The 17,652-nt window shown below is 44.7% G+C and overlaps 1 long non-coding RNA gene across 1 annotated transcript; it reads left to right on the forward strand.

Annotated features, from left to right (window-relative positions):
* Nucleotides 1-204: 204 nt before the first annotated feature.
* On the forward strand, nt 205-2,709 carry LOC122392410. The gene is made up of 3 exons (XR_006258510.1): nt 205-380; nt 1,070-1,211; nt 1,615-2,709. It is a non-coding gene; the product is annotated as an uncharacterized LOC122392410 (long non-coding RNA).
* The last annotated feature ends 14,943 nt before the right edge of the window (nt 2,710-17,652 follow it).

The raw sequence follows: 17,652 nt of genomic DNA on the forward strand, positions 1-17,652 counted from the left end.
TATCAGGGCCCTGTTCATGAAGTCTGCGGTCGCTGCGGCCGGCCGCAGGTTCTAAGCCCCTCCCATTATTGAAACGTCATCACTCACTCGGCCGCAGCAGCGTTCCTATGAACAGCGTCTGCTGCCGAAATAGTTTCCGACAATTGTTTACAACCATAGAAATAAAGACTAGAAGGGACAGCTGCCTCTGCGGCGTACGTGAACTGCGCCGCCATTGAACCACAGTCAAGGACTGTGGTTGTTTACATGGGACCCTATGGCGGAATCGTGTAGTTGGGTGCTTTCGTGCTCTATTACATGAAATTAAAGGGGTGCAGGGAGATTTCGGATAGAGTCCCATGAACAAAATTCATCAGAGAAAACGCTGAAACACATTTTGGGTGAGTGATTGACTGTTTTCTTTGATATTCTGGAGGTTAAATATGAGGAACTCCACGCAGACGTGACTTGTAACAGTTGTGCTATCGATGGGCATGTTATTAGTATCATGTACTGACAGAAACTCAACCTTTGTGTTCTTTACATTCTAGTTTACTTCAAAAATAGTCATTTTATTCATTTATTTAATTATTTTGTGTCACGCTTATTGTCTGAACGACTTGCTCTCAGCTGAGTCTCAAGCAGCTATATTTCTGGCTTTATATGCACCCATGGCTAGAAAGTTTGATGAAATACCAAGTAAATAAAGTTCAAAAGAGCACGTTTTATACTTGAACTGCTCTTAAGTGCTTAAACCTAACTTTGTTATGCCTGCGACTGCCCCTCGCATGACAGTCGTTGATGGTGTTTGTGGTTAATTTATTCAAATAGCTGTGGTTAATTTATTCAAGAAACAATCATTTTGTATCTTTATTTGAAATGCCTCCAGTTTTTTAAGTAAAAAAATATGAATATTACCATATGTATTTCATTTTGTCCCTGAATTCTGGATTTGGACTTGGTGCAATTCATTCAAACCAATCCCTACCTTGACCTACCACCTGCAATGAAAATGATTGCAATATGAAAGTGAGATCTTTGGCTTTTCATGAATGAGTTGTATCTCAATTTATGTCTTTCTCTTTTTCAGTTCTGAAGCTCAGCTCACCAGTGGATGCAAGAAGATGCAAACAAGAAGTTGTATTTTTTGGATTCCACTTCCAGGCATAACTGTCAAGTGTCGAGCAGCCCAGTATTGCCCCATGGGTATATACTGCCTTGGCCCCATGCAGGTATGTGCTGCTCAGTCAGCATGAGTTTATTATTCACATGCTAATGATAAATTAAAAGGAATGTCTGAATGTTGAACAGTGAGTGCAAGCAGCTGTTGCGAATTGCCACTAAATACACATTACCCACATTTATTTTTTATAGAAATAATTATTGTACACTTCCAGCTACCTAATGTCAAATTTGATGTTGTAATTATGTTAGATGTGAAAACATACTTGTTTGTCTTGTCAGTTTGGCTCATATTTAATTCATTTTTATCACAAAAGGACATTTTTACCTCAGGTTCATGCAGTACTGCAGCTTAAATGACTGCTTAATGTGTCATCTGTCCATTCCATGCACACTGCACAGACATTATCTGTTCAAAAAAGTTAAATATCTCTGTTTTGTCTTATCTTTCAGTTTTCCTAAGGATCACCAGGAAAGTAAGGAGTGGCGAGGAAGAGGCTGTTCTACCCTGGTCAGACACACAGCAAAGCTGACACAGCCAGCAGAGCTCTGCAACAGCAATGGGTCTGCTACCACTTGGTTGAAAGCATCCTGGCTTCTGGAACGATAAGACTGGGCTGCAGCAGCAGCTGCAGCTCTGTTGACGCTTTTGGTTGACGAGTGACAGTCTAAGTCGGCCTCGGTTGTCGGCCAAAGGCCGCCGCGGCGCCTAGTGTGGTGATGGCTGCAATGTCTGATGGCGTCTGTGTGAAAGCACATGCTTATAGCAGAGAAGAACTTTGTTTCACACAACGCTGTATGTTAAAAGTGATTTGTTATACGGTGCATTTCTAGATATCTCGGTCAGTGTATTTGATGGTGTATTTTCTCTCGCTGCTTGCCTCGGATTCCGCATCGTTCATTGTGAGCCGTGAGGGGATAGCTAGGTAGCGGCGATTCGCCACTGTGCACATGATTAACAGGGCCAGCGTGTGCTGCATTGTTGGGGTCCGTCTGTTGTTTGGCATTGCATAAATATTTGGTCAGCTCAGCTGTGGCCATTGGTTGGGAAAGCTGGCCTGCAGGGACGATTGCCGGACGGTACGTGGCGGGGCGGTGGTCTGTCGGTTGCTGGGACTGAGTCGAGCCGACTGGGTGCTGCGAGACGCGGACGTAATGTCTACTACAGACCTACACAATGCTTTAAAGGCCAAAAATGTTAATGTAGGCATTTTATGTAAACCTCCGTAAAAATCATTTGACGCAAGGCTGGTTCGTTATAAGACGGCGAAAATCGAGCGGGTTATTTGTGTACTGTATACTTATCCCCTTTCTGAATGATTGTAGCGATTGTAGCGAGAGTCAGTGTCGTCGACTATGCTCGAGGCTGTGAGACACGGTAGCTGGTGTGGTCGATGGAGGGGGGGGGGGGGGGTGGCAGCAGGAGGACGAGACTGAACGGAAGACGTTTGATGTGAAATGCCTTATGCCGTAGTATCAAAGTAGTATCCACTAGTGACTTTGCTTGCTATCGCTGCGCATGGAAATGATGATAAAATTTGAAAACGATTGGTGTTTTTCCCGAGTCGATTGGACGTCTAGAAGCTGAAAAGGGCAAATTAGGTCACGCTGGGTCATGCCTGGTCACAAAGGGTCATGGCAGGTCACTATGAACCCCTCAGGTCACAGTAGGTCAGGTCAGGTCACTTCAGGTCATCATTGGTCATGACAGGTTACTGGGACCCCTTAGGTTACGATAGGTCGGGTCAGGTCACGATGGGTCATGCAAGGTCACAGAGGTCGCCTCAGGTCACGATTGGTCATGTCAGGTCACAGAGGTCATCTCAGTTCACGATATCAATTGTTTGTTCGTTCTTCTCACTTCTATGCGAAAATCCCCACTGACCCATCTAAAATATCATTTTCCCCATTGCCATAACATTAGAAGCCGACACTGCAGTGTCCTCTTAGGAGGGGTCCTGCAAGCTGTCAAGGGCATGTCAGCCACTAAAAACCCTGGCAGAGGTGCACAAATAGCCCAGCCTGTCTCCTACACGGTCTCCGATGGCTCCGGTTTGTCTCACCGATCATCCTTAGGTATATCCCAACATATCTATACTTTCAAGTAAAGCTGGTTATTTACATTACAGTTATTAATAGTTACAGGACGTAAACGCTATTCCTGAAGTGTTTTTATTTCTGAAGCTATCCGCAGATATATCGTCATTTTTTTAAGAAGCCGACAGACATACGGTATGCGCTGATTTGGGCAAAGTGCGAGGCAGGACTTGGTACACCTCCACCTGAAATGCATACTGGTGGTGTATAAATAGACTAGAGTGAGGCGGTCTGGTTGTTGACTGTGTCTGGAAACACTGGAAAGTCAAGAACTACCCTCATAAAACCACCGGGACGCTCAATTAATTCCTCTCATCCAATGAGGGTTCAGTTCCACATGGACCAGACGGGCGTCCATCTGCCGTCCCATAGCGTCCCTCTCCCGTTTAGTGGGGCAGTTACTACTTGGCGGGCTGAAGGTGAAGTGACGTAACGCTGCAGTGTACGGTGCACATAAGTGTTTCTGTTTAGGAAATTGAAACTTTAAGGAGTGTGTAACAAGTTTTTTTCCTGGATCAACATTACTACATTTAGGTAAGAAAACATTATTTGAGGACGATTTTGCAATATTTGCTAATGGGACGAAGCCCATTAAATTGCTATGGAATACCTATCATATTGAGGACCACAAACGTTCAGAAAACGTTTTGACTGTAGGCTTTAAGAAGCGGCTTTAAATCCTTTTATAATCCATCGCTGACTACATCTATACTGCAATCTATACACATTTCACGTGCATCGCTAATCTCTTCGCTAATACAGATCCTGGTCTATTTTTTCTTGCTTAGCAAACCTCAGCTGTCTTGTAAAATTTTCACGACGCATTCATACATTACAGTTTAGAGGCAGATAAATCCGATATTCCTGTTTTCTGCGTGGCTCTGTGAGGTCGGTCCCTGCCATGGATGGTGTGAGACCATCCATGCTGCCGATCGTTCGACGCGCTAGTTTTATTGGGGGTTATATGACCGAAGGACATCGACGGCCGACGGAACTGCCTCGCCTGGCGGGGTCACCAATGTGGAACACGCTGCCGGTTTTTCCGAAGTAAAACTGGAGATTTGCTAGACAAAGTTAGACTAAGTGAATTAATGTACTTAGCCATATGAAAGCAAATGTTTGACATTTTGTCGGCCATTTTGTCGCTGCTGGAGACAACTGCCGGAAAACTAACTGCATTCCCGCAACATCCAATTACTCATCGATACGTATCAAATGAAGCAGGGCAGATTACCATCTTATTTTTCTTAGGATGTCGGAATATACCTAACAACATGTTAAGATACCAAAAAGGTGCAATATCCTTGTTTATAACACAGCCTTTGTTCCGAGTCTGTGCCTTTGGATGGATCTCATGTGCTTAAAATCTTTAGAAAAATGCACTAAGTATCCATTTGAATTATTACTTATGCCAGCATGAATGGTAGAAGAATAATCAATTGTAATTTGTTGTCAAGTCTAGATGTGTTTTCTCCATTGTCAATGACTGATTTCTTCTTGCTGAGTAATGTTTTGCAACCTATTAATTTCTATGCCAATGGTGGCTCAAATATTGCTGTTATAGCTATGCAATGTGTAATCTTATATTGTTTAAATAAAGTTAGGCAAATTCAACTGAAATCATGACTGTACCTAATATTTGAAATATGTCATCTGATTGACCTTCATCATACCAACATATAGCCTGGGCCAGTCTGCAAAACGTGGCAGGGTTCGACGAGATCTCGTCGGGCAGACACAGTGGGGCGGGGGCAGATATCGGGGCAGCTTTTGAGAAATCGGGGCAGAGTTCGGCAATTCCGGGGCAGACCGTTTGCAGTCGGGGCGGACCGGGGCGGGGTGCACGCTACCGGTGGAAAATAATAAAGAAGCAGAGTATTGTTGAAACGCGCGAGAAAAAGTGAGCTGCGCCACAAACGTCGCTGAAGCGTAGAAATTGTCATTTGTAACTGTTACCATATTCGAGTTTTCCCTTCATCGGGGCTATGAATGTTTTACGCGCCGTGTTTCGTATTAGCAACCAAGGAAAGGCGCTACCCGCAGATACCTACTCCTTTCTAGCCTCACCAAACCAAATCAAACCAAACCAAACCGAACCAGACCAAACCTGACCTAATCGAACACTCGTAAATGTGCTGTATAGCCCTCACGATGATTGCCGTCCCCGTCCGGCTAAATGATATCCACATTTCCACTTAGAAACGAACGCGTGCTAAAACGCTTAACTGACCGGCTGCGAACCCGCGACCTACAGATTAACCCTCGCCGGCCGAGGGGGGGGGGGGCGGGTGCCGCCCCCCCATAGGGTTTTTTCGCGATAGCTCCGAACACGCTGGCGATAGAGAGCTGAAACTTGGCATACCTGAACTTTGATCCAAGCCGCATCTTTTGACACCAACCGCATTTTTGGGTCAGGTCAGGTCACTGACCTATGACGTCATAAGTGAACCTCTGCACGGTCTTCAGATGTCGCAACTTCGCAGCGCCCTCACTGCCAGAGGAGATGTCACAGGGAAATGAAACTTGCAGGATCTAGTATCCATTATGAGTCCCACAACTTGTATATCTCGGATTTTTCCTAAAGGTCATATGAGGTCAGGTCATTTTCGTGACCTCACCATTATAAGTCAATGGGGAAAAATTCAAACTGCTATTCTGGCGCCGGGAACGATCTCCAACTATCTCAAGCACACAGAATCGTGATTTGATGCACTCCTTGCAAGGTTAGATGCGTCACTTTTGCAATGTTGACCTTCCGTGACGTCATTTATGACGTCATCAAGGTCATATTAGTTTTTCGTCAATAACTCCCGATCAAATTGAGCTAGCGAGTCGGGAAAGCCACCAATGGACTCAGGAAGACCTGCCGAATCGAATGCTATGCGACATGACCTCTTTCGACCAGCTTCGTGACCTGGGGGTGCTGACCTGACCTTGACCTGAGGTCAACACCCCAAGTTGACCTGACCAGGACAAAAAGTATATCATTCGACGCGCCTGATCAAGGCGAACACGATGCTGCCAAAATTGCGGCTCTGCGGCCGTTTTTTGCGAAGTTATTCACCAAAAACTGAACCGTACCCTGGGGCACTTGACCTGACCTCAGAGGTCACCGGTTGACCTAGGACCTTAAAATCGGGTACCAATCTCTGCGTCTCGTAACGGCGCACACGCTCGTTTTTTTCCGCGACGCGCTAGCTCCACCAGGGGCGAAACGGCGAGGGGGGGGTCGTACCCGCCCCCCCCCCCCCCTCGGCCGGCGCGTATGTAGAAAACCAATAGGTCCGGCGAGGGTTAACCCGCGCCCGGCTGGGGGTCCTGGATTTCCACGCCCTGCTGGGGGGGGGGTGTTTGAACACCCCCCCTTGTAACTCGGCTCCTGGGCCACGTAGCGATACGCGGAAGGCGGCGTTCGAAAGAGCGTCAAAAATAATGACGAAATCACTTCGGTCAATTTTTTGGTCAGGTCAAAGGTCAGGTCACCAGAGGTCATTGAAGGCAAAATTTCGCCGATTTCCAGGTCGAATGTCGAAAATTTCCAAGAAGCCAATGCATAACTCGAGAACCAATAGAGTTACAGCGCCGCGGAAAAGAGCATTCGATAGCCCTATTAAAGCCCTTTCTGAATAATTCTCTCAGATTTGACCTAACGTCAACGGTTTTGCCTGCAGGGGGCAAAAATTGCAAAAATAGCCGATTTTTTCGGAAACAGTTTTTCTGCAATAACTATTGACTCAAGCCTTGTACGAGCTTACTTTTACCGGCATTGTGTTCCTCTCGTCAAGACGCATCGAATGAACTATAAGTTGACCTTGAAAGGTCAACTTGAAAATTTGACCTCAGGTCAAGGTCATGACCTGACCGGAAAGGGTCATGTTGCATATCAGTCGATCCGTATCGTCAAGCTGAACACATCTAAGGCGTTTTCATCGCTCTAGCATGCCTCTATCAAAAGTTATTTGCGAAAAACTGTTAGATACCATTCGTGACCTAAGATGACCTCAGGGCATAAACAAGGGTCACTGACACCATTTTCATGTTCAGTGTGTCTGAACCACTTGTAATTCGGTGTTTGGGAGTGTTTATAATGTCTTTTGTCCAAAAGAGGCGCATTTCAATTTTCTCCCATTGACTTATAATGGGGAGGTCGCAAAATTGACCTGACCTTAGGTCATCGATATCAAAATTCTGAGATATACATTTTGTACATGCTATTGCTCTTAGCAATCGCTGAAAGTTTCAAAGCGATCGGTCACTCGGTGTAGCTATGACAGACATTGAAACTTTTTATGAGGTGATGTCACTTCAAGTGACCTGGTGACCTGACCTTGAATGACCTTGGTCTGAAATTTTCACAACATGTGTAGAATTGATGTACAATAAGGTGTACCAAAAACGGCGGCGCTCCGCGCCGCCGTTTTTGAGATATTCGCGAAAAACCACAAGGGGGGGTGTTCAAACACCCCCCCCCAGCAGGGCGCGGGTTAAGAGACGAGCGTACTCTGCACACTTAAAACTAAGCCACCAATTAGCTGATCATCGCCGAGACGAGGTGTAATATCAGTTTTTCAATGATGCATTGGGGTATTGTCCGAGAAGCGCCTCTCTTTGGTTGCAAAAACGAAATGCGCCCCTCGCTGCCGATTGATTCGACGTTGCCATGGCAACATGAGGCAGTTTTGCACCCCAACTGCTTCATCACCACATTTTAACCGGAACACTAGCCGCTCTATATAATATAACCTTGACCAATGATCAGACCCTTTCGTTTAAAAATTGTTCGAGTCTCATTACCGCGACCGACTTAAATTTGCGCGGGTGATGTATTGATATGAAGTTTTTATGCTATATATAGTACATTTAGGGCATAATCTAACCTGCCCCAATTAGATGCCCCATTTGGGGCAGAAATTCGACTGCCCGGGAGGCTAACTGCCTCATTTGGGGCAGGATTCCGGCTGCCCCAAACACCTCGTCGAGCTGGCTGCCACGTTTTGCAGACTGGAGCCTGGGCAAGGATTATGTCAAAAATGGCAAGGCAAGAGGAAAATAGAACAAGTCAGATTGTATTGCCACTTCTTTAGTCAGAGAATGAGGACAAGTTATAAGCAAAAAGCACAGATCACCTTGAAATCTTGAAACCAATGTCAAAGCCTACCTACCTGACAACTTGTATGGTCTCCCTCTTTTTAAAGTAATGCAATGCATTAGGTAGGTACATTGCTAGGTGTGAAATTTATGGAGAACTTCACAAACCCCATTACAAATCAGTTTTATAAGCATATGCTTCAAATTGCTATGCTTCCCACACTAACTGAAAGGTTTTTGAGCAAACTCATGAGCAAACTCCATGCCAGCATATCTTGTTATTGAGTAAACATGTTGACTACTTAACTGACCATTCCTTTTTCTATAATCATATAAATTACAATTCTACACAGACCTGTAGACAATTCATGACACATTTTCCACCCACAAAATTATTATATACACAACTGAACACAAAGCCTATGTTTAAAATAATCACATATCTGTTGCATTTTTGCTGTATAGGTACATGTCTATAGACATGAATAATTTGATGTTGTGAGCCTTGTGCCCAGATGAATGTTTGTGGTATTGGTGTTACAACAAGGAAATTGAAAATTTGTCATGCAGTTTAGGGAAGTTATACCTACCTAGGTAATGTTCAAAATGAAGTGAGATGCCTTCAATTACTAAATCTCCAGTACATTGAAGAGCCATATATTCTTTTGAAGGAAATTTTTAGGTACCTATTTACATTAGAGCTAGGTAGGTAGTTACCTGCATGTTGGCATCTTTCAATGTTGTTCTTTATCAATCAAAATGAGTGGAAAATTTAAAAAAATAAGTAGAAGTGATCAGATTGGATAGGTAAAGCAATTTCACAATTCATTTGACTTTCAGTTTCAGTTCTCATCAAGCCAATTAGGTTGGGTACCTACCTACTTACCAGCACCTCCATAATCGCTCCCCAAAATGCCCCCTGCCACGAACCTCTTATGAAGAGTTTATAGAAGTGCAGGCTGCAGATTTCCGGCCCATGCAGAGTTTTCATTTCTTTGGCAATTCCTCAACTCCATGCACTTGGAGCTCACAACCTTCTATTACCACACCATCACATCACAAAATATAGTGTGAAAGTCCTTATACACTTCGCTTACACTGCACAAGACACACATCCACAGCACAGTACAGCAACTGAAGCGAGCTGTTCACTGTTACAATTATCTTTCAAATTCAACTGACACCGATAGCTGGTTACCACGCAACGCGCTAGCAAATGGCGTCAGCTTGTCCCACGAATGGCGGTTGCTATGGAAACCAGCTGACGAAACTTTACCAGAACCCATTTTCGAACAGGAGTTTTGTTAAGGCGCCCCAAGAATTTGTGCGCCGTTTTTCGAAACATGCCCACCACTTTCGCAGTTTTTCATCCTACATTTTACCTACACGGTGTCTCATGAGACACAATGTTAATCCAATGGGAACTGTCTCGTGGGTGTCTCATGGAGGAGATTTGTAGGAACTGTTTTTGAAGACACGTAAAGAAATGTAATGACCAAATGCCGTTGACAGCTGATTGTACCGACCAATTGCTACCAGTTAGCTGTTTTTATAGTCATTTTTGTACAGAAAACACAAACTGAAATCTGTCTCGCGGCTACCCTCTTCGGCTCTTTCCTGTCTCCTACATTGTAGGCAAGTAGGAAGGTTTGTGCACCTCTGAACCCTGGATGCTAATAAGAAGACGGTCCAATCTTTCATTTGAGACCCTTTATGACATCTAACTCGCATTCAAAAACTCGTACGAGTCCGTCAAAAATGCTCATTTTAACATGGGAAGGCATTAGCGACTCTATGATGTCGACTGTGGTTGGCCGCCGGGCCGCTTCACGTATCTAGCGAGCGGGTTTTACACAGGGCTGTCCTATCTAGTCTTTATATCTATGTTTACAACTAACGCACACCGCTAGATAATTTGTTTACAAAATCGTCTCCATGACAACACGGCTTGCGCCTATTTGACTTCAGTGCGCCAAGTTCAGTGCAATTAGTTTTCTTGCGGCTCGGCGGTTGCTGGATTGCGGCCGCAGAGATCGCAGCGGCCGCAGTAAGGTGACGTCATACATTCGTCATACTACATGAGCCCCGCCCCTTTTCGTGACGTAACAACCCGGCTGACCGCAGCGACCGCAGTGGCCGCAGCGACCGCCGGGGTTCATGAACAGGGCCCAGATGTCGTTTAAATGCCGGCCCTGTTTCACCGGTGATAGCACTAGCAGCACGCTGCTATCACACGTGTCAAATTGGGTTTCCATGGAAACATCAACAAGCCACGACGCCGTCAATCTGTGTGATGTCATCAAATATTGCTGCTAACATCTTCACGGCTGTGCGATCAAACAAGTGTATCAAACGCAATTCAACGAGACAGCAACTCTGTTCCAAACGCATGCAGCTCACGGATTACACGAAACGTCATTAATGTGACCTCATCACATTACGTCAGCTCGCGCAATTTGATAGTAGCGTGCTGCTGGGGCATTCCACGATAGATCGTACCACTTTTTTCCAATTTGACACCCTCATCTCTCGGAATTTGACGAGAATTGGTCTCAGGGGTAATCAGGGGCTCTGAATCCACCTGTAACAATTTCAGGCTTACCAGATAAGTATTTTTTGAGTTATGGTGTATAACATTTTTTGGATCTTGCTTTGCAGCGCTAAGTTTGGCGGGCTGTAACTCTAAGACGGATTATTCAAATGCCAAATGTTATATAACATTGAACTTGCAATGAAACAGAGATTAATTTGTATTTTTGAAATTTCGAAAAATACGCTTTTTTTGATATATGACATATCGAGTTTTCTTTCATTTGTATTTTTTGGACTTTGGGACCAAACTTTTTGGAATTTTTATTTCTTTAAAAAATATTTGGCTCATTGTTAAGAAGTATGCAAAAAATTAGGAAGGTGTTCTTTCTATAAATGTATTTATTTTACGTCACGATAACGGTTTCGAATAGTGATTTCGGGAGGGGAGCTTACAAATGGCGTGGTAAAGCTGCCTAGTGACATCACGGGTTACTGAAATTTCAATTCAAGTCTGAGTCATCTGAAAAAAAAGTGAAAAGAGGGTTCATTTAACCCTCTTTCCAGTAAGCGCGAGGGTCAAAAAGGCTGTTTGGTTCTGACATTGTTTTGGACGCCAATGACCATAGCTGTCCGAGGTGAAAGTTACAGGACGCATACATGGTGTCCTCCAGAGGTCTCACAACTTGTATATCTGAGAATTTTACAAGGTTACATGAGGTCAGGTCGGTCACGTGACATCACTGTTATAAATCAATGGGGAAATATAAAAACTGTTATTTTGGCGCCGAGAATGATCTAAAACTATCCCACGTACATGGTATCGTGATTTCATGCACTCCTTGCAAAGTACAATGCTTTACTTTTGCATTGTTAACCTTGCGTGACGTCATTTATGACGTCACTAGGGTCGTACGAGTTTTTCGTCAATAACTCCCGATCAAATGGAGCTAGAGAGTCGGGAAAGCCACCAATGGACTCGGGAAGACCTTCCGAATCGAATGATATGCCATATGATACCCTTTGCCCAGCTTCGTGACCTGAGGGGCTCTGACCTGACCTTGACCCGAGGTCAACTACTTAAATTGACCTCACCCTAGCAAAAAGTATACCATTCGATGCACCTGAGCTAGGCGAACACAATGATGCCAAAATCGCGGCTCTGCGGCCATTTTTTGCGAAGTTATTTACTAAAAACCGAACCCGTAACTTCAGTCACGTGACCTGACCTCAGACGCTACCGGTTAACCTGAGACCTTAAAATCGGGTACCAATCGCTGCGACTTGTAACGGCACACACGCTCGTTTTTTCCGCGAGGCTCTAGCTCTATTAGAAGCGAAACGGTGTGCTGGGGTCGTATCAACCCCTCCGAAACCCATTTTGTTTGCGGGAAAATGAGGACCTTATAGAAAGAACACCTTTCTAATTTTTTGCATGTCGATTTGCAATGACATGAAGATTATTTTGAAAAAATAAAAATGTGAAAAATTTTGGTCCCAAAAGTCATTAGAGGCAAATGAAAAAAGATTAAGGTTTTTGCTCAACAATGAAATTTTTTCTTTGTAATTTTTAAATAGTAATATTAATTTTTGATTCATCGCAAGCTTAGTGTTGTTTACTTTTTGTTGGTTGCTTAACCCGTTCTTGAGTTATAGGCCATCAAACTCACCGTTACATACCGAAGTTAAAAAAATGTTATGCAATATAACTCAAAAAGTTTTGATCTGAGAAGTCTGATAGTTTGCCAGGCGTCTTTGGGGCCTATGATTACCCCTAGGACCGATTTTCATTAAAATCTGAGAGATGAGGGTGACGGGCCTGGTACGATCTATCGTGGAATGCCCCTGCTATCACCGGTGAAACAGGGCCCCGGTTTCGGGGGAGCCGTATGGCCTCCCCCGACAACCCATTTATGGACTGGCCCGCGCCCTGGAATGTGTGACATCACAGGTCGCGAGCTCGTCTGGACGGGAGGAACTGCTCGAGGCTCTTTTCGTGACCGGTCTCGGTGGCGACCGGTCGTGCACGCATCCTGCACCTCCGCCCCATCATCCGCCGCATCCCACCTCCGCCCCATCATCCGCCGCATCCCACCTCCGCCCCATCATCCGCCGCATCCCACCTCCGCCCCATCATCCGCCGCATCCCACCTCCGCCCCATCATCCGCCGCATCCCACCTCCGCCCCATCATCCGCCGCATCCCACCTCCGCCCCATCATCCGCCGCATCCCACCTCCGCCCCATCATCCGCCGCATCCCACCTCCGCCCCATCATCCGCCGCATCCCACCTCCGCCCCATCATCCGCCGCATCCCACCTCCGCCCCATCATCCGCCGCATCCCACCTCCGCCCCATCATCCGCCGCATCCCACCTCCGCCCCAGCATCCGCCGCATCCCACCTCCGCCCCATCATCCGCCGCATCCCACCTCCGCCCCATCATCCGCCGTGGTCAAAATGTAATGTTCATAGATTTGTTTTGGTGGTAAATAGCTATTTCAGCGACATTCAAATAATTCATGTCGTCCGTTGGCACTCGTATCAAGTCGGTGAATTTCATCACAATACGCACTACTGTAATCATTCGGGTGTTTGGAACTTCGGAATGTAATCGTATTGTCATGGTGGGCGGGCCACCTCACCCATAGTGACATGTGATGTGTAAGATGTACCATTTCGAATACAATCCAAATTCACAAGCAGATGTCTTTCCTGGGGGCGGATAGGTGCATAAATGATTTGTTACACGTCTAGACGTTTAACCCGCGACCGCCTGGGGGGGGGGGGGTCGGATCCGACCCCCCCCCTCCGTTTTTCTTGAATAACTCATGAACCGCTTACGCTATCTACTTGAAACTTGGCATACCTTCTCCCCCATCAATTTGACGTCTCCTGTGCAATTTTTAAGAAAAAATTTCCATTTTTTAAAATATATCGATTTTAGTGATGTAACTACATGGCGTTTTCAGTCAAAAATGGTAAATGTTTAAAAAATCACCAAAAAATCGAGGTTTTAAGCAAATTGCAAATTAAGGACATGAATAGTCGCATCTTAACGAGTTCTTTAAAATGGCTATCTCGGATTTTCCATAAAATGCGTTTTCTACCCCTAAAAATTCAAAAAACTATATTTTTTGGAAAACAGCTAATAAAATCCAAAATTTTGGGAATTTTCAAAAGACCGGAATACATGTTATAGAGCTCTATTAGAACATTAGAGGCCCCAAATTTCAACTTTCTATCTTGATTTTTGACCCCCAAATTGTAAAAAATAGCTCCAACATGCATAGGGCATGGTGACGTCATAAGCATTTTCGTGAATTAGAGGCACTTCTGAACATCGCACGTGAAAACAAATGGCACCACTAGATTTCTGGGACAAAGCTCATCTAGAAAAGTGCATTTTAATGTCAAAATTAAAAAAGTTGAAAATTTGATATTTTTTTTCTTGACCCTCGTTTAGTTATGTATGGTATAAACGATTTTCTATATAACCTTCGCGCTAGCAAAGACCGATGTTAGTGGTTTCGGGACTGTATTGTCATATTGCATTGGTCTTTGGGTGAGGGTCCAAAATGCCCACACTTGAACATACAGTCCGATACACATATACACCGCATAACATGTAGGTGTACACTGTACATAACAGTCGTGCAGCAACGCATGAACCGACAGTATAAAGGTGTAGGTAGAACAAACAATGATAACAACGCATTACTAGCATTCGTTGCATTAATAGTGTGATACTGAGGCGAAGGCGGGGTGGTGGGCGGTGTTGATCTCCGAACCCAACGAGGTTTGAGGTAAAAGTGACCGCTCCCCGCGGCGGCCGCCGCCGAGCGCTCATAGGTCCCGCCCGACCCCTGGCGGCGGCTCCCCGCTAAACCGCTGCCGCATTTGGTAACTTCGCTGCCGCGCCGGATACATAGAAAAACATTTTGCGTTCGGAACGCAAAATTACATTTCTATATAACCTTCGCGCTAGCAAAGACCGATGTTAGTGGTTTCGGGACTGTATTGTCATATTGCATTGGTCTTTGGGTGAGGGTCCAAAATGCCCATAACCCCCACCCGAATCCGCGAAGGAAAAATTGAAATGAACCTGAGATATATGTATTGCAGACTGCAGTAAGGCACGTATACAGCCAGCAATACGCAGCGCGTTCTCGACGGACCGGGAACCGGGGACAAAACCAATCGACTGACCAACCTAACCACAGGTGGCAAAAAAAAAAAAAATCTGAACAAAACTAACTTGAACCCTATCCCACATGAGCACCACAATAACGCTGGCCACAGGCCAAACCGCTGGGATCTCTCGCGGCTAAGAATAAGCGTAAGAATAAGCTAAGAATAAGTGAAAAATAAGCCATAAAACATGTGTCGCACGCCCATGTAGCAGAAAGTGAAAACCGTGACCTTTCGTGACCTGACCTGACCTTGACCCGTACTTAGTATGACCCCTATACGCACATGGTACCTTCACTAGGCCTTTGAGGTCATTTTTGGTGAGTTTCGAGCAGCAGCTATCGATTCCGCTGTCCGAAAGCTTAATCATGCAAAACCCCTGAATTTGACCTTTGACCTGACCTTGACCCGAAAGTTGACCTCAATCTTAAAATCTTAAGAGTGCTTTGGGAAAAACTCGTAGAGACCTTTCGAACGCCGCCTCGCGGAGCTCGATACGACCATTGGTTCTCGAGATAACAGGGGGGGGGGTCGGATCCGACCCCCCCCCCCAGGCTGTCGTGGGTACGGAAATAGCCCAGGCGGTGCCGGGCTATGGCAGGTAGCACTACCAAATCCCACACACGACTTAGGGCACCTATTTGACACTTGAACTGGGAGTTTAAGATTCCAGTGATTGGAGGTCAGGTCACAAGGTCACAAAAAGCGGTACATTGTCAAAATGGCACTAAAAATGAACTATTTGTTCATGGAAACTAGAGTTCTTCATCGATTTGATTCAAAATTGCAGGATATGCTTAGGTTGCCGAGTGCCATCATGATATGCACCCCTGATTTTCAAATTCGGTTGACCTGAGGTCATATAGAGGTCATGACAATTTTTCAGGAAATTTGCCCGAAAGTGTAAAGATAAGAGATTTGTGCTTTATTTTAACGTTTTTGTGTTGTACTTCCTTGATTTACATCTACTTGATGTTTGCAAGCTGCAAGAACGCTATAGGATCGCGGGTCAACTGAGGTCAACTAAGGTCAAACTACGTATTTGCTAATAACTTGGCACACAATGAGGCTAGAGCTTCACAAATGGTGTCGTTGTGTTCCTTAGGGTTGGTGTCAAGGTCACCTGAAAGTCAGGTCAGGTCATTAACCTTTGATGACCTCGGTTCACTTTAAGAGTTTTACATGCTTCTGGGCTAGTTTTTGGAGCTGATTTCGAATTTAGCAACCATATGAACATTTGCCAAGTAGTTTTAGTGCCTTCGTAACATGTTACGAAGCTGTCAGAGGCGGTTGACACCTACTACAAATACCCGGCATGACCCTTACTGGTTGACCTGACCTGACCTGACTCGACCTGTCCTAAATGCATGAACACATCATCTGTGATCAAAACGAACCTGATATTCGTTAAACCATAGCCATAGCCCGAAAAACCATAGCAACCACACTTTGCGACTTTCTAACAGGTCCTGATTTTCCCAACTTTTGGGTCATTGACCTGACCTATGGAAGGTCAACCGATGACCTAGTACCTTAACCCGCGCGGGGCTGGGGGGGTAAATTTTACCCCCCCCCCCTCGCGAATTTTTGCATTTAAACTTTCATTACCTTTTCTTACATCAATTTGACACGTTCCCTGAAAAATTGAGCGAAATCCGTCGGAAAATTTTTGAGAAATTGACATTTTAGTGACGTCATGTTCGCCATTTTCGCCTCAAAAACGGCAAAATTTCAAACGCCGCTAACATCTTCATTTTTAAAGGAATCAAAACGTAACAAAAAAGGTTATACGTAATTTTACTTTGTCTATCAAATGGCTATCTCGGTTTTTTGAAAATTTTGGATTTCGCCCAGAGTTTTTCAAAAAACTGACTTTTTTGGGAAAGTAATTATAAAATCCAAAATTTTGATTGTATCGAAAAAACCGGAATACATGTCAGATAAGTGGTCTATGTGCACCTACATACCAATTTTTAGAAGAATCGGTTCAAAAATGTGGGAGTTATTCAAAATTTTATGACGTCACGACACACAAAAATTTTGAAAAATGATAATTTGGAAGTTCTAGACCTCGTAGGGAAACAAAAATAGCACCATTCGATTTGCCGTGAAAAACTGCATCGGATAGACACCTTTTTAGGCCTTAACAACCAACTTCAAAATTTGACCTCACTTGACCTGACCTTGACCTGACCTCGACCTGAAATTCATTCAGAGGTGGTCCATATCACTTATTGAGTGTGCCTATTGAATTATATGAGTAAAATGACCCATAAAACATGTGTCGCACATGCCCTTTTCTATATTTTGTTTTTTGGTGACCTGACCTGACCTGACCTGACCTTGACCTTGACCTCTGAATGATATTGTATGCAACGAATATTGTCTTGGTAGCCTAAGAACACGTTTTGGGCAATCAGTCTCAGTCCATGACTCCATTCTTCGGCAACTACGGTGCAAGGCCGCGTGTAGAAAGTTGCAATTTGTACCCTTGACCTGACCTTGATATTGACCTCAAACTTTAAATTAAGTACATGTTTTTAGTTGTTCGTGATGAGAGCTTTCGATTGGCGTTTGAATTTTCCAA

Source organism: Amphibalanus amphitrite, unplaced genomic scaffold, assembly GCF_019059575.1.
Source record: "Amphibalanus amphitrite isolate SeventyFive unplaced genomic scaffold, NRLGWU_Aamphi_draft 000485F_arrow, whole genome shotgun sequence".
Lineage (NCBI taxonomy): Eukaryota > Metazoa > Arthropoda > Thecostraca > Balanomorpha > Balanidae > Amphibalanus > Amphibalanus amphitrite.